Here is a 23,943-nt window from a genome sequence, read left to right on the forward strand (position 1 = left end):
TTACATATTATTGTGTGTTTGCATGCCCCGAGCATTAGAAGAATTGTAAATCCATTGTGAAAGGTTATGGAGTTTGCGTTGCAAATTATTTGGACATTTCATTTCACAAAATGACACTGCTTTACTCAGCTCAGATTTATGTAACTGTGGATGTTATGTAACAGTATAACTTTAAACCGTCCCCTCGCCCCGACACGGGCGCGAACCAGGGACCCTCTGCACACATCAACAACTGACACCCACGAAGCGTCGTTAGCCATCGCTCCACAAAAGCCGCGGCCCTTGCAGAGCAAGGGGAAACCCTACTTAAGTCTCAGAGCAAGTGACGTAACTGATTGAAATGCTACTAGCGCGTACCCGCTAACTAGCTAGCCATTTCACATCCGTTACACTCACCCCCCTTTCAACCTCCTCCTTTTCCGCAGCAACCAGTGATCCGGGTCAACAGCATCAATGTAACAGTTGTAACTTTACGTCGTCCCCTCGCCCCGACACGGGCGCGAACCAGGGACCTTCTGCACACATCAACAACGGTCGCCCACGAAGCATCGTTACCCATCGCTCCACAAAGGCCACGGCCCTTGCAGGGCAAGGGGAAACCCTACTTAAGTCTCAGAGCAAGTGACGTAACTGATTGAAATGCTACTAGCGCGTACCCGCTAACTAGCTAGCCATTTCACATCCGTTACAGTTACATAAATCTGAGCTGAGTAGAGCAGTGTCATTTTGTTGGATGATATGAAATATGCGCCATTGAAGGCTATTGCTTGGCTACATTGGTATTTACATTTGGTGAAAATCGATTGTCAATTTCGGTTAATAGCGTATGTCACTCTGGTTGTTGGAGCGATCTGTTGTATGGTGAACTTGGGCTTCATCAATGTTTATTTCTGAGTAAATCTGGCTTTGATAATAGCCCGTGTTTACCCAGCCACCAACATCACCACAGGTCACTGTGTCATTCTGTAGGGGAGACCGAGGAAGGCTGTAACACGGGATAGTTGCAACACTCTTAATATCTCTAATCAGAAATAATCTAAAATCATGTGACTCACTCTGCACATGCTCAGTTTAGTCCTCAACCCTCATGTGAAGAAGCAAGACCCTGTGATAAACTCTGCACATTTTATTGCTAAAAATCTGATTTTGAGGTAAGAAAGCAATTTTTGGGGCCAAATTTGTTTTGTGATGTTATCACCTGCTTTGTAGTTCGATTCACCAAACTTATTTCAGGTTTCATTTGATGTAAGTTAGCAATGCTAAAGTTGTAACATGTAGCTAAAATTGGGTCAGGGATAGTTTTAACATCTGGGTGCATCGCTGGGAACACAAATGATGGGCCCACCAAGCCTGTACCCCAGCACTACCATACCATTGTCATAACTGTGACTCTGATTGAACATGTCCAACATTCACACACACACCAGCGCTCTCTCTCAAATTCACTCACTCACTCACTCACACACACACACCACGAACATTCCGTTGTTAAGTTCAGATGCTGCTAAGTTGTCAGATGTTGTTTAGTTGAGAAGGGCTAGTTAATGGAGTGTAAAAATAATTCACATTTTTATGATTTGTATTATGACTTTATTATTTCTGCAAAACAAAATGCTAAACATTGCAATGTTGTTCTCATGTTCTCAATAAATCCTTTCAATATCTTGTTGCATGTCGTGATTTAAGCATTTTTTCAAACTGTTATATTTCACCCCAAGGCTTGTTACAACTGATCCAGGAGATGGGGTAAATTGTAACATTTCACTCCTTGTCTGTTTGATTTAAATTTGTAGCAGACAGATGGAAGTTGATCCTATCACATTTTGAATGTAGTAGCTCAAACAATTTCTGAGAAATTTACAAAAAAATGCCAAAAGTGTTACAACAATCCCCGGTTTCCCCTACTAGAAATGAACTGTCCCAGGAACAATCTTCACCCACGCCCACACCCCAGAAAAAAGACAAAACCAGGGAAATTAAATTTTCCTCCAATGTCGCCACTAATACAATTTCACAAAATACACAGCAACAGATTACCCCCCCCCAAAAAATAGCACATTATCCAAACAGGTTGTCACGTAGAAGCCTTTAGCCTAGCGTATTTTCTTCACACAAAGTTGCCATAAATTCAAAGCACACGTATAATTGACACTGCTGGACTGCACACGCGACCCGAATGCAGTTAATAAACCCTACAGGAAACCCCTACAGCCTATAAAAGACCATGTGCCTCTTTGAGCTTTCATTGTGACTATTCAGACATGTGATAGGCCTATGCACAATTCACTACATAGGCATCTCTGTCAGTGACATGAACTCTGTTAACAATTCAGAGGCATGAGGGAAAATTCTATTCTGTCCTAGAACGTGGTCTATTTTCCTATCCAGTCCCAATCCCAATTAAACCCCAAATCCCAAATCCTGCATAAAAATTCCTAACTTTTTTCTGTAATCCATAAATTGCATTATCAAAGCACGTTTCCCGCCTATCCATGCCAAAAGACCACTATAACATTTCCCCCACTTCTCAGTGCTGTCTCGTAGGGGAGGCTGGGAATGGTAGTAATTTCTTTGTGATCAACAAACAGTATGACAGTAGATATGGATATTTATTCAACAGAGTTGGTCCCCATTAAGATAACTTGATATTTAAACAATTTCCACTCTTCATATTTCCGTTATTCATGAGCTGACCTTCTATCTGTATAAATCAATTCAGTTTTGACGAATATAGGAGATACAGTGCCTTGGGAAAGTATTCAGACCCCTTGACTTTAATGCCTTATTCTAAAATTGAATAAATCAAATACAAATTACATAACGATTCAGACCCTTTGCTATGAGACTCAAAATTGAGCTCAGATGCATCCTGTTTCCATTGATCATCCTTGAGATGTTTCTACAACTTGATTGGAGTCCACCTGAGGGTAAATTCAATTGATTTGACATGATTTGGAAAGGCACACACCTGTCTATTTAAGGGCCCACAGTTGACAGTCCATCTCTGCAGCACTCCACCAATCAGGCCTTTATGGTAGAGTGTCCAGACGAAAGCCACTCATCAGTAAAACGCACATGGCAGCCCGCTTGGAGTTTGCCAAAAGGCACCTAAAGACTCCGACCACGAGAAACAAGATGCTCTGGTCTAATGAAACCAAGATTGAACTCTTTGGAAAGGGAAAGGGAGAGGGAAAGGGGTATACCTAGTCAGTTGTACAACTGAATGCCTTCAACTGAAATGGGTCTTCCAAATTTAACCCCTCGCCTGAATGCCAAGCATCACATCTGGAGGAAACCTGGTAACATCCCCATGGTGCATGATGGTGGCAGCATCGTGCTGTGGGGATTTCTTTCAGTGGCAGGGACGTGGAAACTAGTCAGGATCGAGGCAAAGATTAAGGGAGCAAAGTACAGAGAGATCCTTGATGAAAACCTGCTCCAGAGAGCTCAGGACGTTCACCTTCCAACAGGACAATGACCCTAAGCACACAGCCAAGACAACGCAGGAGTGGATTCGGGACAAGTCTCTGAATGTCCTTGAGTGACCCAGCCAGAACTCGACTTGAACCAGATCAAACACATCTGGAGAGACCTGTAAATAGCTGTGCAGCAATGCTCCCCATCCAACTTGACAGAGCTTGAGAGGACCTGCAGAGAAGAATGGGAGAAACTCCCCAAATACAAGTGTGCCAAGCTTATAGCGTCATAACCAAGATGACTCGATACTGTAATCTCTGCCAAAGGTGCTTCAACATAGTACTGAATAAAGGGTCTGAATACTTATGTAAATATGATATTTCAGTTTTTTATTTCTAATAAGTTAGCAAAAAATTCTAAAAAACGTTTTTTGCTTGGTCATTATGGGGTATTGTGTGTAGATTGATGAAAAAAATACAAAATGTAATCTATTTTAGAATAAGGCTGTAACTTAACAAAATGTGGAAAAAGTCAAGGGGTCTGAATACTTTCCGAAGGCACTGTATTCTGTCATTTGTTGAAGGAGGTTATCTAGCAAGCTTAGCAACTTTGGTCATTTGACTTTTGTTTGACTGGCGTTAAACAAATTTTGTATGATTCGACAATGAGTCCTAAGCGCTCTGTGTCGAGATAGCCTTACTGCTGAAATGCGCTGAATTCATTGAGGAACATAATAACGCTCAGAATTTATGAAAGGCCTGTTTTGCAACTCACAACAATGTCATTGGCGATCAAAGATAGTTACTCTATCATTACAAAATAACAGTTTAATTTGCTCTGAAATCTTTACATAGTGTCCTAATCAAGCCGACAAGGTGGCACAGCACCCCTCTTATTTTGGGAAAACCCTGGCATAGTGACAATATCTTGGTTTTAAACGCTTTTAAAATGTCACATTTATGCAGTATTTCCTAGGACTCTCGGGATAACAAATTATTCCCAATATTGAAACTTGGTAGATTTTCGTAAAATATTCATCCCTATTCGGTAATCCATCCAATTAAGAGTTTTAGCTTCATTGTCCAAATAAATACGTAGCGTAGGGAAGTGTATATGAGAGAACAAATTAGGCAAATAGATGGTTCCTTTAACATTGTATACCAGTATAAAGAAATCTACATCAATTAGTATATCACTCAACACTAACAACCTCATCTACAGGCTGAAGTAATTGCATTGGTGTCTGCTGTGACATGTGCTGCTATCTGAGGCTTGCCCATGTAGTCACCTGATGGATCTTGAAAATAAGTAGCCTAGCCAAAGAAGGCTGGTGGGAGGAGCAATAGGAGGACATGCTGGTTATAATGGCTGGAATGGAATCAATGGAACAGTATCATACACATCAAACATATGGAAACCATGTTTGACTCATTTCCATTTATTCCATTCCAGCCATTACAATGAGCCCATTCTCCTATAGCTCCTCCCACCAGCTTCTTCTGAGCCTAACCTAAAAGTGATAAGCGCAATGGCATAGGTGTTATGGCATCATAAGCAGCCTACAACATCAGTGACTGTGTCAACAGAGATTGACATAATGGCTTAGATGCTGCTGGCTGTCAGACACAGGGTGAAGAGTTGATGTTTTTGATACTACTGGCTGCCTCAATGTTGCTGGACCTCAGGAAGAGTGGCTGCTGCCATTCTTAATAAATACAAATACAAACTGAATATTGCAACTGAAATATGTAGCAGTGTCCAATTTGAAAATACTTCCTTAGACACTGCTTTGAACATTATAGGAGAAATTATCCAGTTTGAAACAAAAAATCTAAACATGGCTCTCTAAGCATCAAAGAAGAGAAAAACAGGTGTAGAATCTTAAAAATGTTGAAAGAAACACACTGAGCCTCCCACTGGACACAGAAGTAGAATTGGCTGGAACATCAAAATGTCAACAAGTGTGCTCAAAATCAACAATTCTTTGTGCTGCCATTAATCCATCATCAGACCTACAGGAAGTGGAACCTCGGAGGACCTGAGCCCTAGGACCATGCCTCAGGACTACCTGGCATGATGACGCCTTGTTGTCCAAAGTCCACCTGGCCGTGCTGCTGCTCCAGTTTCAACTGTTCTGCCTGTGGCTATGGAACCCTGACCTGTTCACCGGCACAGCCAGAAGAGGACTGGCCACCCCTCATAGCCTGGTTCCTCTCTAGGTTTCTTCCTAGGTTTTGGCCTTTCTAGGGAGTTTTTCCTAGCCACCGTGCTTCTACACCTGCATTGCTTGCTGTTTGGGGTTTTAGGCTGGGTTTCTGTACAGCACTTTGATATATCAGCTGATGTAAGAAGGGCTATATAAATTTGATTTGATTTGATTTTGAGTAGCCAGCATGCTACTTTAAGTAAATGGCTAATGTTCCTTTGAATGGCTATCATTGCACTAAATTAAAATGGTTAGCATTAGCCTAAAAGAAAATGGCTAACATTAGTCTAAATGAAAATGAATAACACAATTGTTTTAAACTTTGGCAAAGGGTCAAGTCTACAAAATGTAGCACAGTGCACTCTGTAACATATTCTTGTTAAATAATGATATTTTGTCAAATAACCCTTAGCATTAAGCTTCCACCCAATAGTAGAGTTCTCAGTGGCTCAAGATTTGTCAAAATTTAGTATCAGTAGGCTATGTGTTGGAAGAAATGATGTTGGCTATATTGTTAATGACTTACAGTAACTGTATAGCGAGAAATAACTCTGAAAATAAGGTCTATGGTAAACACAGGCTTAGGAGAACTTATATGTTTTGTGCCATGAGATAACCATCAGAATTTATGTAATGATAAAAAAACACATACATTGCATAAAAGCTTCATAATACATAAAGGTAATGTTAACTGGCTGCTATTATCTCATAGAACAAGACGTTTAAGGTCTCCTAAGCCTGTGTTAACCTCAGACCTTGTTTTATGTGTATATTACAAAACCCTATTCTTTCCCCATTCATTTTCCACATAGGGATGGCTGAACGAACCAGAGGTAACTTATTCCTGGGTTTTAGGACTACAAGCTGGCAAGCTTTGTTAGTGCCACTCCATATTTCCACCATGTTTGCTGGGAGTCCTGTGTCTGCTATTAAACTCAGTGAGTGAAAAACTTGAGGTCAGAGTAGCCAGACCATAGAAATTCAGACAGCCTATGACTTCACAGCTATGGCCATTCAGCCCCATTGACTTTCTGTCAGTAATTACAGTAGTTGGCACTGTATCAGCAACCAGGAAATACAGTAGATCAGACCAGGGGGAGAGACCAGCAAGTCAATGACAGCCTTACAATAACCCACATCACAGGAGCATTATACAGCCCTGTGGAATGACCAGGCGCTGGCGCACACAGATCCTTAACCAGCTCCTTTATAGCTCACTGTCAAGGTTTTATTTGATGCTGGCCATTTTCAGACTTTTATTTGTCTTGGAGAAGATTCCAATGTGGCCATCTTCCAGGTCAGAAAAAATGGCTGCAACGGACTTCTAAATCTCTGCAGGGCAGGAAAGGCAGGAACGAAACATTAGTAAGCCTGATGATTCTCCTCAATGTTAATCCATGGTTGTGTCCCAAATGGCACCCTATTCAACCCTATAGGAAATAGGGTGCCATTTGGGAGGCAATCCATGTGATGCGTGTCAGACATGTCAGACATGGCAGAGCCGTAGCAGGCTCAAAAGTGTCAAGAAAACAGTATCCTCAGTTCCACGCTCAAAGTTGGCATGGACACACAGGGGAATTACCTTCACATAACAAGGGATTAAAATAGACAAAATGTCTGTCCTCTTTTCAGCCTCCATTTTCTTTGCAGACTTGTCGACTAGCTGTGAAGTTTGATAGACTTCCAACCGGGATTGGCAGGAAGTACCTGAACAATTCCAGCATGCATTGCAGACTAGCAAGTAGTGCTCAGAGTAAACTTCAAACAGCTATTCAAATAGACTCTAACGGTTAACAATCCTTCTTTAATTAACCTGTCTCCATTCAGCTACACTGATTGAAGTGGATTTAACAAGTGAGAGATCAATAAGGGATAATAGCTTTCACCTGGATTCACCTGGTCAGTCTATGTCATGGATAGAGCAGGTGTCCTTAATGTTTTGTACACTCAGTGTAGATGCTCAACAGTGTTCCACTGGTTGGTAAAATTGAGCTTCCTCTACTCTTTGTTGAACCTTAAGCCTTGAGACAATTGAGACATGGATTGTGTATGTGTACCATTCAGAGGGTTAACGGGCAAGACAAAATATTTAAGTGCCTTTGAACAAGGTATGGTAGTAGGTGCCAGGCGCACCAGCTTGTGTCAAGAACTGCAATGCTGCTGGCTTTAGGAAAGTGTCCTTCATGTTTTGTACACTCAGTGTACTTATGGCATAAGAGGAGGTAGAAAGTGTCCCCTCACTCACTAACCAGAAATGCGTCAGACTGTGAATGCATTCAATCTCAGGTCCTCAAAGTGACCTAATTTCCCTCCAAAATAATTGTGCAGGGAGGAGAGAAAGGAAGGGAAGCAAGCAAGGACTGATGTTGTGCAATGCCCCATATTCTCCTGAGACACATTAACCAACAGACAGACAAAAGGCAGTCTGCTCTTTTACGTTTCAAGTGGAATTGAATTGGACCAACAGCCTGGGATGAGCTCAGAGCTCATGGTCTTTATGTGGTTGCAAACTTGCAACGTTTGTTGAATTTCCCTTTGCTTGTAGGCAGAAAAACCTGAAAGCAATTAGAGTAAGTCTGAGCTAAAACTCATATCCCACTGCTCTGTCTGTCGGTCCTGCCATCCAAACCACAAAAACCTTGATAAGGTTACAAGAGCCCAGAAGTCACTCCATTGGCCTTATGTAATGCTCACATATTAGAAACCACCCCATTCATGGCTAGCTGCAGGCAACACTCTACATCTGTTGTTTGTTTTATCACTGCTTCCAAGTCAACTTTAAACCAGTACAGTAGCATATTCATCAAGTTGAGTGACCTGCAAGTACCGTACATAATGTCTATGAAGCCTACAACTGTTCATTTTCCTGGAAACTAAAATAGCACCTTCAATGAAAAGTTTTACATTAAAATAAAAACCTGTGTTAAGCTCATAGTAAGGACATCTAATAGCATTCTAAGATTTCAGCTATGTCCCTACTAGATATGTCTGGCTAGCTGAGGTATAACGTGTTAGTGGTTAGTCTCATGCTTGACTGCCCGGCAGTTCAGTCTGGTACCAGAGAGGCTGGAGTTTAGTCTGTGATGAGAAGGCAGGTTAATAGAAGGTCATGAATAGGAAAATGTATAATAAATGCAGGTTATTTTCCTTAAAAACTGAAACTATTCAAGAACTTTGTAAAAAAAACAAGGAAATGGACCTTAAACCGTATTGGGTTTGATGCCTTAGTCACAACTCATGTCGTTTTTGGGGGTTGATGCAAAATATGAAAATAAATATATCAACAGATTGCTTTTTGTTTCTTTCATTCATTTATTGTACTGTGTACCTTCTACTGAAAGAACTTAGTTTTGGAAGTTGTTATAATCATTTCATATCTTTGTTTAAAGGACTACTGTATGTTAACATCTCATTTGCTCTGATGAAAATCAATTTTCCTGATCATATGCTGTATCTTATGATGACTCCTGAAACAGGAGTAACATTGCAAATGATTTATTCCGTTGTACGTATTACTTTTTTGTTGTAATTACTTATTTCAGCAGTAAGTGTGAATCTCGTCTATACCTGCATTTGTTAGAAGAACATTAAACAAAATAATTGTGAAATATTAAACAGGTCATCCTATGAACAAAAATGTGTCAAATCAAATGCAAATCACTAATCAACCAAACTCACAATCACAACAAATTTGTGTTCACATATTACAAAGCCTCTCAAAATCAATGTTGAATAATAAAACAATGATAACAGAAAGCAGTGTTTAACTTACCGTTGCAATTCCCTGTGACTCCGTCCTCTGAAAGCCTGAGAATCTGTCGCTCTATTGTTTCTCTCTCTGATACCTGTTGACCAGCTCAGAGCAGGAGTTTGAAAGTGCCCTTATAACCAATGCCTCTGTGGCTCCTGCAGCAACAGTCTTTCCTTCAAGTCGTTAAATTTCATCTCCGAAAGGCCTATGGCCAATGGGAAGTAGTTTGGGAGTGTCTCTTCTCTTGCTCCTCAATCATGGAATGGAGAGAGATAATGAGAGTCATTCCCTCTTCCTCAGTCTGGGGCTAATCACCTACATCAACATGACCCTCACTCATGTTGCCTCTCACCCCTTCACTACCATTTTTTTTGTTTTATAAACTTTTTTATATGTTTTCTGTTACAATAGCAGCGGTGGAAGGAAATGAATCACTTGAGCAGGAGTAATATGTGCTGCAAGGCAACCATAGAACGTTTGGATTTAGAGTTGAGCTCATGCCAAGAAAAATCCGGAATTCATAAAAAAAATAGATCTAGTCATATCTGTGACGTGAAATCAATTTCCCATCAGATTAGTCAACCTTTATTAGCCTATTTGAAGTGTGAATTTGGATTAAGAGATTATAGACTTTAGTTACAATATGATTTTATGCATCATCACATTAACTACTAAAACACTACATGTGGTCATTCTTACAAGGATTGATAGGTCTGAAATAAACAAAAGAAAACATATTTAATCGTTTATACATACTGTACATGGTTTGGCTTATGCATACAGCACCATTATGAAATGTTCTTACCATTTGAAGAACAAGGAAAGACAGATCTTTTTGTGAGAAAACAGCAGGCTAACACTTCTCCTAAGCTAGTACGAAACCACAAACACCACCATCAGAAATAGCCTTCAGACCATATTGTGCAACACTTCAGGAGACAATAGCAAATGATGGATAAAGTTAGATCTATTGTATGTACCAAAGTGTTTGGATTATTATGAATTGATTCCCTAAGTATTTAGATGAATTACATAAGAATATTTACACAAATACAATAGAAACCAATGCAACAACGTGAATTCACGCCCACACATCAACCCACCCTTGTCTAATGGACATGCAGCATCACCAAAGGCTCCAGGTGTCAAGGTTGGTAATATTTTTCACCGGCATCTGTTTGTCTCTAAATATATCATATGGTATCACATTACTGTGACATAGCGGCTGTCTGTGAAATAGTTCAAGTGAAACTGGAGCTGGAGCTGAGGCCAGGTGTGATGGTCTTTAAAGGACACATACTTACTACTGATTGAAATCACAAGGTGGTGAAGGGTTAAGTTGCCCCTAGACACTGATCCTAGATCTGTACCTAAGGAACACTTCACCCCGGAGCTCACCGAGCTAGAGACTCACTGGTCTGCAGAAATGACTCAAATCAGATAATAGTTAGAAATGTCCCTTTTGGAACCATACTGTGTGAAGATTCTAGAACAACCAGATGGCACATGATAAAAGCCAGTAGAGGCAATTAACTCTTCCTCTGAGTTGAGAAATAACCTCGGAACATTCAACTGAATGTTCAAGCTTATCAAGTTTTCATGGCCCTTGGCATTATATAGCATGGTCTAGCATTGGATCATCTCCTCTGTAAAACATGTGAAGATGTTAGCATGACGTAAAATGAAATGAAGACTTACTTCATTCTTGTTAATGCGCCTGAATCTTAGCGAGGGACTCAGCATGCACAGTGAAATTACAATGTTTTGATGAGGAAAGTGATGTGGGAGGTCTGGGAACAGAGAGCCAGGAAATAGCTGAAAGACTCACAAACATTGGCTCCATTTCTGTTTGGAGTAGAGGGATATCATCTGATAAAATGACATGCTACCGCCCCTCCCGAGTGGCACATCAGTCTAAGGCACTGCATCACAGTGCTAGAGGCGCCACTACACAGCCGGGTTCGATCCCGGGCTGTATCACAACCGGCCGTGATCATGAGTCCCATAGGGCGGTACATAATTGGCCCAGCGTTGTCCGGGTTAGGGGAGAGTTTGGCCGGGGGGGCTTTACTTGGCTCATCGTGCTCTAGCGACTCCTTGTGGTGGGCCGGGCGCCTACAGGTTGACTTAAGGTGAACGGTGTTTCCTCCCACACAATGGTGCGGCTAGCTTCCGGGTTAAGCGGGTGGGTGTTAAGAAGCACGGTTGGCGGGTCATGTTTCGGAAGACGCATGACTCAACCTTTGCCTCCCGAGCCCGTTAGGGAGTTGCAGCGATAAGACAAGATTGAAATTGGGGAGAAAAAGGGGGTAAAATCCCAAAATAAAATTGATACTACCTTTTTAGATACTATGTCCTTAGGATTGTTTGAAAAAGCCTTTCGTATGATGAGAATCCTATCACATTACACTTCTGTCCCTAATCATGAGCTCATAAGCGCAGGGAGATGTATTAATTCATTCAGGTAACATAATAGCCAGAGCTGCAGCTAGCTTTGCTGTTTGAGTTTGACTGTTTAACTCTCCTGTAAGATCAACTACATACTTAAAAATGTCAGCCCACCTTTCAGATGTTTAAAGTAATGTCTTGGATTTAGGTAGTACTTTATAGCAACTAATTTGAACAGTGTGAATGAGTCGCAGATGGCATGATTCCCCCATGCATTCTCCTACTAGAAGTAACCAAGTTCTGACATGATTAAACTCCTTCAGTGGGTGACGAGAGCCGATGACAGGCCTACTAAGCAAAACCTCCATAACCCTGAAGAGTAACATGACAGAAAGGCATGTATTCCACAGAGAGGAACATTAACTGTCAATATGTAAATATGGTTTCAATGTACTTGGGGAAGAAGTAGAGTACACTTCAAAAGGCTGCTGTGTTTTAATTTTGTTCAACAGTTTTCTACATTGATGAGTCCCAGTTAGTCACGGTTTGAATTTCATGAGGATATTCCCAAATTCCCTTTTTGTTATTCACAGCCTCAAAGGAATGTTCATATCAGTGGCAGAATCTTGTTTCTATTCCTTTACGCTTTTTTTTACCTCAATTTACACATTTTCCTCTCAGAAGTACTGTATTTAACTTAAGCCATGTGAAATTCATTTTATCGCTGTTATTGCTGTCACCCTTCTGCTAGCTGCTGTTCAGGTGGTTGGAATCAGCAGATAGGGTTGGCTGCTGTGTAAATACTGGGCATAATTTATGGAACACCTTTGTATGCTCGCCCTAGCACTTATATTTCATCATGTTATTTTTTCCCCAGAAACATAAATAGCAAATCTCTTGATGGCAATATATTTCTTGTTAGGACAACCATATGTGAAAAGCGGCAAGGATTGCACAGAAAAATACAAAGACGTACTGTCAGTCTTTGTAATTTGTCATGCAAATTATCCAGTAACAACACAGATGTACTCCCTTGTAAACCTCATAAATGTCATGAATTACAGTTGTGTGTCTCTAGTAGAGTTTCAATGATACAAACTGCACACTCAATATTGATATATGATAATTTCTTGAAATTTCAAGCATTTTCTGAGAAGTTTAACAAGAAATCCAGGCACTGTAATTCCAAAAGGATGTAACCTTGACTGACACTCGATGGGGAAATCCTCCCTTACACATTTTTAGGTTAGACTGGTCCTCCTTAGATTAATTATCTTGTCATTATCATCAGAGTGTGCAAAGCTGTCGTCAAGGCAAAGGGTGTCTACTTTGAAGAATCTCACACTTTTTTGGTTACTACATGATGTGTGTTATTTCATAGATTGATGTAGAAAATAGTGAAAATAAAGAAAAACCCTTGAATGAGCAGGTGTCCACATTTTTGACTGGTACTGTACATTTGGTTGAGTTGTCAACCAAATGTCCCCGTCATAGGATTTAGGTAAAAAATTTAGTGAAAAAAATATGAAATTCGCTTATTACGTTGATGACTTGGCATATCCAATCAGTTTTCCACGTTGATTCAACGTCATCAAAGTTAATTTTTGGTTGAAATGATGTGGAAACAACGTTGATTCAACCAGTTTTTGCACAATGGGAAGCAACCTAAAATAACGACCCTACAACGCCTGATTTCTTTGGTCGAAAGTTTCTTGCTTGAGCTTTAAGGATCTCACTTTGGTCCTGGTGGTCCCACCCTAAGTGAGTTAACAGACGCTGCTCTGAAACTATTCAGAAACGTAATGTTCCCCTTATCATTTTGTTTGGCATTTTGGATCAAATCAAATGAAAGTGGCTTTGTTCTCTGTGTTTTGATGGGATTAACAGTTACAGTGGGAAATGGAGTAGCCTGGGCTTTATTGTGATGCTTGGCTGTGAGCTTGCAGCTCACTGGTGTCTTTATATCCTCGTTAATGCCAAAACAGTCATAATATGAGGAGGACAAAACATCCTTCGACTAATGGCTATACATGAAGGGTCAAACAAATGATTCAACATTATCAAACAAATTGAAAATGTGTCAATTTAACAATGAAAGCTTATTACCATTAGCCTACACAAAGCATGACTATAATGTAACCCCTCTTAGAAATTCAGGTTAATCTGAACAGAACTACACCCTTTTACTTCGCCAAACAAATGTTCCAGATCACATATCATGATGTCTCCTATCGATCATAGTTGACAACAATTGCACTACATTATGTTTGATCGGATAGTTATCTATAAGAGATATAGCATATGGTTCATAATGACTATTAAATTGAGGAAATGGAGAGGGGAGAGACTCCTCTTTGGAACCCCTGAGTAATGACAGAATAGTCTCAGGACTCCTGATTGACACACCCTCACCAGGGCAATGCTGCACATTCCAAAGGTTCTGAAGTCAACTGCCCCCAAGGCAGACAGTGCATGACCTTAGGAAAAATTCACATGCGGTATAAATGCCTATTGAACACTCTCATTTGAAACACCTACATTGGCTCTGCCATTAAATGGTTGGTTTGAATTTATGTCATGTTAGTCTGTCCGTGGATGTTAAAGTAGGTGGACACGTTGTTAGATTAGTTTCACAGTTGATGTATGATTGCTTTGTCAATGATTGATTCAAACCTAAAAATAGGCCTGCACTGTTCCTTTCATTTGGCAGTCTTTCAGGGACATTTGGATGTAAATAATGGGCCTCTTGAATTTGTCCAGTACAGTAGCCAGGTCTGAAGTCTGCCTCCATCCCTGGTACAACCTTGACGACATCCTGCAGAAACTAAGAGTAATTTGTTTAACTGTGGAGTAGAAATAAAGATATGTGTCATTGCTACATTTTTTCATATTCAGGTACGCCTGTTACAGATTCTCTGCAGTGATGATAATTATGGGATTATAATAAGCCATATGAATGAGCTGATTATAATACACTCCAGCTAAATTAATTATTACCACGACTTTGGGCACAGTATTCAGGCATTAGGCATTAGACTATCCAGTTGTTTTCCATTTAACAAAATGCTAATGCTTACAAAAGCGTATTTTAATTGGTATTACAGGATGGAATAGTATGCCCTTATTGTTTGGTTAGCCTAAACTGACATCCCCATCACAATGTAGATAATGCAACATGATGTATAGTGTTCAGTTTCTAGTACTCCATACACTTTCCTGGTGGGGGAAATATGACAAAGGAACGCTTGTGTATTTATTATTAACCCTTTGTTGACTGCTTATCACACAGCTGCACTTTTGCTCAGTGATGTCACTGCATAGCAGCACCAAAGAGGGTACAGTTCCAGTATGTAAAAACTGTGTGCTAGCAACATTCTACCTGCAGGGTGACTCTGTGTGGTCTGTACTCTGCAGCCGAATACACTTTATGTGTTGACTCAAATCTTATAACGCCCACCCAGGTAGATGGACATTTCATTGTTTAGTCCTAATGGTACATTTTCAATCACAGGATGATAGGTCCTATTTGATTACTGGTTTGATAGACTACTTTAATATATTCTATATTCTACTGAATCCTTATTAAGGCAAAGGTATGTAGGCTTCTGACTTCCCCACCAGCTGTCTAACTGCCCTATTGTTAGGAGGACATAGAAACCTAAACAGTGTGTTTTAAACACCGCGTTTTACCCTTCGATCCTGAGATGCTCCTGAAAGTAGACCGGCGGTTGAAAGTTTGCATTTTGTTTACACCTAAATCAGTCTGCTTTGTTCCATAACAGTGGAAAGAATGTCTAAACTCTTCTTGATGAAGGTATTTGTGTTGAACTAGAGAGCTGGCTCTGACACTGATTAAGTCAATGTGGAATGATGTAGTAGATGGGAGTAAATTGTGCTGCATTTTACATCAGGCCTTTTAAAATACTACAACCATATGAAACAAGGGAAATGCATATTGTCTGAAAGTGTGTGGGTGAGGCAGGGTACTTTTAGGGGGCCTGAGTGAAAAAAATGTGGGGGACCCCCCTCCCACCTTGCAGGCAAAACCTTTTAGTGGCCTCCCATGTGATGGCCGAGGGGAAAAAATAAGTTTTAGAGTTTGTTTCCTGCAATTCTACACATTTTGCCATGGGGCGGAGAAAATATTTCAGTTTTACAGCTAAATTCCTGCTATTCTACACATTTTGCCATGGCTTATGCCATGTTAATATGATACCTTGGTGAGAGTGCCAAAGAAATGAAATGGGGGTCTGTCATGTCAAATAGTGTCCCCCTGCCAAAAAGTGTCCCGTCACTATGGGATTCGAGAAGCTATTATCGCACTTCGCTATATCAACGGTGTGATGAGCTAATGCGTTGAGATCATTACAGCCAAAAGGACAATATTTTCAGCCGAGGTATGTAAACAAAGCTCATTTATGTGACAATTTTGCTGATTAAGATAAAAACATTACTTTGAACTACTTTTGGGTACCTAAACATTTAAACAACATTAAAAACTGTACTTAGTTTTCGAAATAGCAAAGAAAATTGTGCATTAACTTACCTTACAGATCGCAAAGTGAGCCCCCATTAACACTTCATTCATGTGCAAATCAGTTCAATTCATACACTGGCTTCTCTGGCTGGCATATTTTGATTTTGAGCTTCCCTTCCCTTGTCTTACTAAAGTATGCTATTAGTCCTATTATGATTATTTTTCCCTACCTCCCCTATTCCACCACATGGCATAGGCATAGCTCAGTAATACAGCAGTACACTTGTAGTTGAATTTATGGCAGGACACAACAGACAGTTGAATAATGTTGAACTCACAAATACGAACAGGGATTTACAACAATTAATTAACCTCTTATGGCTGAGATCGGCTAAGATCCCGTTAACCTTTCTAGCCCAGGGGTTCCGCTAGCGGAACACCCACAACATTCCGCTGAAAAGGCAGCGCCCGAAATTCTAAAAAAAAATTTTTTAAATGTAACTTTCACACATTAACAAGTCCAATACAGCAAATGAAAGATAAACATCTTGTTAATCTACCCATCGTGTCCAATTCTTTTAATGTTTTACAGCGAAAACACAACATATATTTATGTTAGATCACCACCAAATCTAAAAAACACACTGCCATTTTTCCCAACCAAAGATAGAGTCACAAAAGCAGAAATAGAGATAAAATGAATCACTAACCTTTGATAATCTTCATCAGATGACACTCATAGGACATCATGTTACACAATACATTTATGTTTTGTTCGATAATGTGCATATTTATATCCACAAATCTCGGTTTACATTGGCGCCATGTTCAGAAATGCCTCCAAAATATCCGGAGTAATTACAGAGAGCCACGTCAAATAACAGAAATACTTATCATAAACTTTGATGAAAGATACATGTTCTACATATAATTAAAGATACACTTGTTCTTAATGCAACCGCTGTGCAAAAAAAAAAAAAAGCATACCATGCAATAATCTGAGACGGCGCTCAGAAATACACAACATTTCTCCGCCATGTTGGAGTCAACAGAAATACGAAATTACATCATAAATATTCCCTTACCTTTTATGATCTTTCATCAGAATGCAGTGCCAGGAATCCTAGTTCCACAATAATTCGTTGTTTTGTTCGATAATGTCCATTACTAGTGTCAAATTAGCTACTTTTGCTAGCACGTTTAGTTCACATGTCCAAACGAAAACTTCAAAAAGTTATATTCCAGGTCGATCAATCTTCAGGATGTTGTTATCATATATATCCAATAACGTTCCAACCGGAGCATTCGTTTTTGTCTACAGAGTAATGGAACACATGGCCATATCATGACTAGTGTGCGTGACCAGGAACTAGCATTCTGCCAGACCACTGACTCAAATAGCTGCCATCAGGCCCCACATTACACTAGAGGCTTCATTCCACGTTCACTGACTGTTGACATCTAGTGGAAGGCGTAGGAAGTGCGAACGGATCCATAACTTACTGGGATGTGAATAGACGATGAGTTTAACATCAACCAACCACCCCAGAATTTCCACTTCCTGTTTGGAAGTTTGCCTGCCATATGAGTTCTGTTATACTCACAGACATAATTCAAACAGTTTTAGAAACTTCAGAGTGTTTTTTATCCAATAGTAATAATAATATGCATATATTAGCATCTGCTTCCCCATATCCCTAAAACGTTAACGGGATCGATTTGACAACAGCCAGTGAAAGTGCAGGGCGTCAAATTCAAACAACAGAAATCTCATAATTAAAATTCCTTAAACATACAAGTATTTCACACCATTTTAAAGATAAACTTGTTGTTAATCCCACCACAGTTTCCGATTTCAAAAAGGCTTTACAACAAAAGCACACCAAACGATTATGTTAGGTCAGTACCTAGTCACAGAAAAATACAGCCATTTTTCCAGCCAAAGAGAGGAGTCACAAAAAGCAGAAATAGAGATAAAATTAATCAATAACCTTTGATGATCTTCATCAGATGACACTCATAGGACCTCATGTTACACAATACATGTATGTTTTGTTTGATAAAGTGTATATATATATCCAAAAATCTCAGTTTACATTGGCTCGTTACATTCAGTAATGTTTTGCTTCCAAAACATCCGGTGATTTTGGAGAGAGCCACATCAATTTACAGAAATAGTCATCATAAACTTTAATATAAGATACAAGTGTTATGCACAGAATTAGAGATATACTTCTCCTTAATGCAACCGCTGTGTCAGATTTCAAATAAACTTTACGGAAAAAGCAAACCATGCAATAATCTGAGTACAGCGCTCAGACGACAAAACCATGTTGGAGTCAACAGAAGTCAGAAATAGCGTTATAAATATTCACTTACCTTTGATGATCTTCATCAGAATGCACTCCCAGGAATCCCAGTTCCACAATAAATGTTTGATTTGTTCGATAAAGTACATCTGTAACGATCGTCGTATAGAGGAGAAGGAGAAGAGCAAGGTGCAGCGTGGTAAGTATTCATAATTCCTTTTAATGAATACGAATACTAGAACAAAACAACAAAAACGATAAAAGAACAGTTCTGCAAGGTGACATACACTAAATAGAAAACAACCACCCACAAACTCAGGTGGGAACAGGCTACCTAAGTATGATTATCAATCAGAGACAACGATAGACAGCTGCCTCTGAGAACCATACCAGGCCAAACACACAGAAATACAAAAATAGGACAACATAGAACACCAGACATAGAATGCCCACCCAAACTCACGTGACATCATCCAAATACCACCCATTTTTGTTCACGCGTTTAACCCAGTAATCCAAATTCATGAGGTGCAAGCAGACGAAAAGTCCAAAAGTTCCGTTACAGTCCGTAGAAACATGTCAAACGATGTATAGAATTAATCTTTAGGATGTTTTTATCATAAATCTTCAATAATGTTGAAGGAGAATTTCTTTGTCTTCAGAAATGCAATGGAACACAAGCTAGTTTTTTCTCAGTTTTTTTTCTGCCATATGAGTTCTGTTATACTCACAGACATCATTCAAACAGTTTTAGAAACTTCAGAGTGTTTTCTATCCAAATATACTAAATAATATGCATATCTTATTTTCTGGGACTGAGTAGCAGGCAGTTTACTCTGGGCACCTTATTCATCCAAGCTACTCAATACTGCCCCCAGCCATAAGAAGTTTTAAATGAACAACCTGTGTAAAATACCAACCTGACATTTTTTTGTGTAAGAGGTGTGTCATGAACTTGTTGATTTTATTGTATATACCCACATGGCAGTTACAGACTGAAATACATGAGTATAGGCAAACATCAACACAAACAATAAAATACAATTTAGTTGAGAAAACAGAAGTATAAATGACAAGTAAAGTACATAATATGAGATGGGGACAGTCGTGGGAGAAGTAGGGTCTGATTTAAAAAAAATCTCAGTTCTGGCGTGTGGGATAGAAAAGAGGTGGATGCTACAGGTGGTTCTGCCAGTCACTTTCCCTCGACAGGCAGCCAGTCTCAGAAGGTGGACTTGAAGACGGAGTCTGTAAAGTCCATGCACAGCTGTTTTCTTTGCTCTTGGAGTGTTTGCAGTGCTAGCGTATGTGGTGCATCAGTGTATCTCACTGTGCCCAGGATGATATGTCAAGGTCAGGTCCATAGCAGATTAGATCAAACCACATGACATTAACAGTAGCTGTAGATAATGTAATGAAAAGTGGAATCTTGGAGGGTGGTTGATCATGGAGGACATCAAGTAGATCCAGGTCCGGGAAAGGGATACCGTAGGCTTCTCAGAGCATGACAGAACCCCTAGAGGACATCAGGTAGACCCAGGTCTGGGGAAGGGATACCGTAGGCTTCTCAGAGCATGACAGAACCCCTGGAGGACATCAGGTAGACCCAGGTCTGGGGAAGGGATACCGTAGGCTTCTCAGAGCATGACAGACCCTTAGAGGACATCAGGTAGATCCAGGTCTGGGGAAGGGATACGGTAGGCTTCTCAGAGCATGACAGAGCACCTAGAGGACATCAGGTGGGTCCAGGTCTGGGGAAGGGGAAGGGATACAGTAGTTGTCTCAGAGCATGACAGAACCCCTAGATCCTGAAGAACAGGAGCAGAGTTAACGGGAAAGGGACAGAGACAGAGGCATAGAAGGATGCAGAAAGAAAACACACAGGTTACAGGTAGATCCAGGCCCGGTTAAATTGTCCCCATATTGCTTACACCTATCCAATCCGCTCAGGTCTACACAAGTGTATAGGGTGTAAGGGCTAGGGGTTGATTTGGGATTCAGGGATAAGCTCTTTCTCAATGTGTCTTTCTTCAATTCCTCACGTCCTCTTGCTTTGCCTCCTTTTTAAAACAAATTGGACAAGAATATCTGAGGTTCCTCGCATGTAAGGGCTAAAGGACTGTATTATTCTTAGGTTGCTGGTTTGGTTTGGGCATGTTCACCTCCGGGTGCCAGTTAGAACGCAATGGTGGCAATGCACAGTGAACGGTTGACTTGTAGATTACTTGGAGGAATAACAGTATTTAACAGGCAAAGTATGTGTAAGGGTTTATCACTAGGAAGGCTACTGCGTGTACCACTGATCCATAACTGTGGGTGTGGAAGAGTGAATGTGTGGTTTCTCTAGGAGAGAGCAGAATACAAAGTGCAATTAATATCAGGATAACATACATAGAAATACAATGACATTATATGACACCACTTACAATATAAACTATAAAGGCATCACTATAACAATGTTATGGCATATAAAGGGATTGAACTAAAGCACCACTAGGTGGCAGTAGTAACACATTAATGACAAGGCCATTAAAAATTACTGGATGGATGGAATATGACTCATTCCTATGACCCCGGAAAGGGTGGGAGCTAATACAATTTCCAACGTAACATGCTAGTTATGGCTGTTGCAGTCAAATTCCGTTAGTGTTGAACTCAAGTATATTCTCTTCTACAGCTTGTATATAGTTTTAATAAAAAATAGTAAAAAAAAAAAAAGGACATCTTAGGCTTGACCAACTAATAATTACTAACTCTCTTAACAGGCCAAATACACTGAAAAGGCACACTAAGGTGCTTTAATTCTCAAAATGGAATGCATGCACGAATATAATACCCAGAGTGTAAGAGCACCCTTATAACCGAAATGATCGCAACCCGTTATCCATTAATATGGATGTCATAAGGTGAATGCACCAATTTGTAAGTCGCTCTGGATAAGAGCGTCTGCTAAATGACTTAAATGTAATGTAAATGTAAATTACCACCGCTGAGCCCCACGTCACACCTAGTGTGAGAACAGCTCGAGAGAGGAAACCTTTCGTACAAACCATCCGTGCGACTTATTTACTGACCTGTGTCTGTGCCGGTTTTGCTGTCTTTTTACCATGTCGGAGGGTATATCTGTGGTCAGTGGATGGTTCTGAAAAGATATGCGTTGTTTGCATCACCAAGCAGTGTCAAGGAAATAATGAAATAAATCTGTTAGATGCTACCACCCCCCCCCCCCTTCAAATCAAACCAAACATAGATGTCAATGTTTGCGCGCACATGCTCCATTCTGCTTCCTGTCAAAGGCAACATGTAATAAACTCGCATGATGGTAATTAACTCGCATGACGGGTTAGTGTTATACTGCTAGACCGACATACAAAATCTCGGTCTTGAAGGCGGGCTAAGTTCAAGATATAGCACAAATGAATTGTGTGTTTAGTTAACAACTGAATCTGATTTGTTCAGTGCTGTTCCGACACAGTTTATAGATAGAAAAGAAAGAAAGGATACCTGTTTGAGAAGTGTTCGTTTCTTGAGGAGGGGTACGACTGGCAGTCGAAGTTGGAGAGAAAGCAGCCAGTGGTCAGACATAAGAGGGAGGAGGGGTTGGGGTCTGGTCGAGTGGGCAGGTTGTTGGGCAATCGGACATCACTAGACACAATATTTCATCTGAAGGAAGAGGAGAGAACCACTAACAGGATGAGGACAGGAAGAGGCAGAATCAGGAGACAGGTGGGAGAATTATTCAAACAGAAGGGAGAGATGATAGGTTTTACATCGTCCAGATATGTTTCATTTGTGCAGATTAAGAAGACACAGGGTGTCACGACTTCAACCGAGGCAGGCTCTCCTTCCCGTTCGGGTGGCGTTCGGCGGTCGTCGTCACCGGCCTATTAGCTGCCACTGATCCTTTTCTCCCCCTCCCTATGTGTTTATTTGTATCACCTGGTTTGGGGTAATTGGTAATTAGTGTGGCTTTATTAGCCAGCCAGATTGTATGCTTCTTTGTGCGGGATTGTTCGTCTGTTGCTGTGGATTTCGGGAGTGGGTTTTGTATTGTGTACTGGGTTTGTCTCCCGTGTTAGAGGACAGGTGTTTATGACACCCAGTAAGTCCGTGTTGGACATTTTGGTTTGCCGGTTAGGCATTAAATATCACCGCATTGAAGCTCTGCTGTTCCTGCGTCTGATTTCACACCCCACCGACACCCAGGTCGTTACAGAATCCCGCACCAATTTAAATGGAGTCAGCAGGAGCAGCAGCCAACCCTCTCCCATCGATGGAGGAACGGGTTCTCCACCACACAACTGTCCTCCATCGGATCGGATCCGCCATGGACCAAATGATGGAGAGAATGGAGCGATGGGAGAGGAGTGGGCTCCTCTCTCCACCTTCGGCTCCCCCCCCCCAGGACTCTTCATCCCCCGGCTCCAGCGCGCTCCGTCTTACGCTCCCGAGGGATTATGATGGAGCAGCGGCAGGTTGTCAGGGGTTCTTACTCCAACTGGAGCTATACCTGGCCACTGTTCGCCCCACTCCCTCGGGAGCGGAGAGGGTGAGTGTCCTCGTCTCCTGCCTAACGGGTCGTGCTCTGGAGTGGGCCAACGCAGTCTGGAATGGCCCGGACTCCGCGAAGGAGCACTACCCGGAGTTTACCCGTCGTTTTCGTGCCGTGTTTGACCACCCCACAGACGGCCGAGCGGCGGGTGAGAGACTATTTCATCTCAGGCAGGAGAAGAGGAGCGCACAGGATTTCGCGCTGGAGTTCCGGACCTTGGCCGCGGGATCAGGGTGGAACGACAGGGCCCTTATTGACCACTACCGGTGTAGTCTCCGGGAGGACGTCCGCAGGGAGCTAGCGTGTCGGGACATCGCGCTTTCTCTAGATGAACTTATTGACATGTCTATCCGACTGGATACTCTGCTGGCTGCCCGCGGGCGTTCGGAGAGGGTCCTGTGCGTTCCACCACCCAGCGCCCCGGCTCCCATCCCGATGGAGTTGGGAGGGGCCGCGCCTAGGGGTACCGGAGGAGGAGGCCCCCCCTGCACCAACTGTGGTCGGAGAGGACACACGTTCGACCGGTGCTGGGGGGGTCTGTCTGGGAGTCGAGATGTCAGGCGGAACGCTTCTCGATCACCCCAGGTGAGTCAGCACCAAACTCACCCAGAACCCCCTGTTGGTCACATGTTTGTCTCAATTTTTTTCCTTTATTTTTTCCCCTCTTCCCAGCATAGGGCACTAGTCGATTCAGGTGCAGCTGGGAACTTTATGGATCGCGGACTCGCCCGGAAGTTGGGCGTTCCGCTTGTGCCGATAGATTCTCCCTTTCCCGTTCACTCCCTAGATAGCCGGCCATTAGGGTCAGGGGTGGTCAGGGAGGTCACAGTTCCCCTGGACATG

At 41.4% G+C, this 23,943-nt stretch overlaps 1 protein-coding gene and 1 long non-coding RNA gene across 2 annotated transcripts in view; both read right to left on the minus strand.

Moving 5' to 3' along the window:
* LOC129824021 (tenascin-N-like) overlaps positions 1–9,605 on the minus strand; it is a 31,713-nt gene extending 22,108 nt beyond the window's left edge. The window contains exon 1 of the mRNA XM_055883289.1: positions 9,396–9,605. The gene's annotated coding sequence lies outside the window, so the exon portion shown is untranslated. The remainder of the gene's footprint in view (positions 1–9,395) is intronic.
* Positions 9,606–18,873: 9,268 nt separating this feature from the next.
* LOC129824535 (uncharacterized) lies at positions 18,874–22,283 on the minus strand. The gene is made up of 3 exons (XR_008754761.1): positions 22,053–22,283; positions 21,623–21,690; positions 18,874–20,299 (listed from the first exon to the last, which is right to left on the minus strand). It is a non-coding gene; the product is annotated as an uncharacterized LOC129824535 (long non-coding RNA).
* Between the last annotated feature and the right edge of the window lie 1,660 nt (positions 22,284–23,943).

This window comes from Salvelinus fontinalis, chromosome 26, assembly GCF_029448725.1.
Source record: "Salvelinus fontinalis isolate EN_2023a chromosome 26, ASM2944872v1, whole genome shotgun sequence".
NCBI classification, from domain to species: Eukaryota; Metazoa; Chordata; class Actinopteri; order Salmoniformes; family Salmonidae; genus Salvelinus; species Salvelinus fontinalis.